The sequence below is a fragment of the Chrysochloris asiatica genome, unplaced genomic scaffold (assembly GCF_000296735.1).
Source record: "Chrysochloris asiatica unplaced genomic scaffold, ChrAsi1.0 scaffold00042, whole genome shotgun sequence".
Taxonomy (NCBI): Eukaryota; Metazoa; Chordata; class Mammalia; order Afrosoricida; family Chrysochloridae; genus Chrysochloris; species Chrysochloris asiatica.
Genome location: NW_006408560.1, coordinates 6,208,630 through 6,210,429, shown reverse-complemented (window position 1 = coordinate 6,210,429; position 1,800 = coordinate 6,208,630). Strand labels below are relative to the sequence as shown.

The 1,800-nt window shown below is 43.1% G+C and overlaps 1 pseudogene across 1 annotated transcript in view; it reads right to left on the bottom strand.

Moving 5' to 3' along the window:
* LOC102827877 overlaps positions 1 to 434 on the bottom strand; it is a 38,532-nt pseudogene extending 38,098 nt beyond the window's left edge. The window contains exon 1 of the transcript XR_438708.1: positions 308 to 434. The product of XR_438708.1 is annotated as an uncharacterized LOC102827877 (transcript). The remainder of the gene's footprint in view (positions 1 to 307) is intronic.
* Between the last annotated feature and the right edge of the window lie 1,366 nt (positions 435 to 1,800).

Below are 1,800 nucleotides of genomic sequence, written 5' to 3'. Positions count from 1 at the left end.
AAACCGACAGTTTTAGGAGGCCAACCGCACTCTAGACTCTTGCTGCTGTGGACCTGGGCCACTTGGGCGTTTTCTCATCCTTTCTCCTAAGTAAACAAAGTAATTGCCATGGACTTCTGGGGAGATGCCCTAAAACTCTGGGGAGAATCGGACACGCGCAATCCCCTGGCTTGCTTCCACCTGCTTGCCCCTCTGCCGTCGACTAGATTGAGAGCCCACTTCTCGCCCCTGCGGATTCTGGGAAAGCAAGTAAATCCTCACGGGGTCCTGGGAGAGGTTGCAAGAAAGAGAGCGCTCTTTGGCTTACTTGTCTTTTCTGTCGGTTCAGTGCACAGTGGGCTGCGGCCCGGGTGGCCGGGAAAGCTCGCGATATATACAGGGAACCACCAGGTGGCGCCAGCGCCTCCGCAGAACTTCCTTGGCGGTGTGTTCATCCTGACGCCAGATCTCCCAGCTAGAAACCGTGGAGCTGAAAGAGAGTATTGATGACCTTTGTTAAGTATATTATTGACGATAGAATCTGCTTCCACGCTTTGGGAACATAGAAATGTTTGCTGAGTGACAGCAAACAGATTTGCAGCCAAGTAAAAATATGAATATTGATTTACTGTAGCCAATATCTTTTTTGTTGATTTTGTTTCTTTTGCAAAAATTAATTAAAACACACCCTCGTGGCCCAGGTTTCAGCCTAGTAGTAGATAGGTTTATAGGGAGTGACACTAGGGAAGTATGCTCACCATGGAATGGTCAATCATTCAAAATCAAAAGGGAAGCATATGCTTAAGTACAAAGTTGAGAAGGGATGGCAAGATGGGTGGAATGCAAATTGGAACCACCGGGAGGAAGCAGAATAACTGTTGTTGCATGGAGGAGATAGTAATCTTTGAGATGAAACAAAGTGTATGATTTGTTGAATGTAAAGCTAATGATTGTGTCTGCAAACCTTCGCTCAATTCACAATAAAAAGTTAAAAAACACAAAATGAATGAAAACATTTCTTCTAAATTGTTTAAGAAAATATAAAATGCAGACTTACTTTCAACACATTCCTTTTACTTTAAGATGTACTGTTAGTTTTTCAGAAGTAAAATAACAAATCATCTGCTTTTTGAAATCCAATTGAATATGCAGTTGAGAAACAGGCTGAGCTATGGGTAACTGAGATACCAACTCTTTCCAATGACAGAGAAAGCTGAAAATGCAAGGAGACTGCTCTTAGAAGCCAGTTGCTATTTCTCAGCATGTCCTTTACATATCTTAACTAGTCTTCGTGATAGTATTTATGTACCCACATAGTAGTTCAAGCTTCTTAGCCTTATGCTAAGGTAGGATTTTATATACTATCCTCTGTGGTTGTGTGTAGTCATCTAACTACTTCTGAGTTATAAGTGGAAATGTTATGGTCTCTTCTAGGCTGGAGCATGTGATTTGACCAGTGATCCTGTGGTCATGACTCATTCTTGCCCTACATTGTGATATGTGTCCCATGGTTAGATGCTGTGTTGTGTAGAATCCCATTTATGAGGAACAGGCATTCTGTCAGCCTCTAGAGCAGGGGTAGGGAACGTCTGGCCCTCAGGCCATATAAGGCCTGAGAAATCATTGGTCTGGCCCTACCAAGGCAACCGCAGTTCCAGCCTTTATATTGTTGTTGTTGTTAAATGCTGTTGAGTCAGGACTGAGTCATAACCACCTTATATCAGGTTTCCAAGGAACAGCTGGTGAGTTTAAACTGCCAACCTTGCAGTTCAAACTAACTTTTCGGTCCAGTGCTTATCCTTTCAGCCATCACATTGTTGT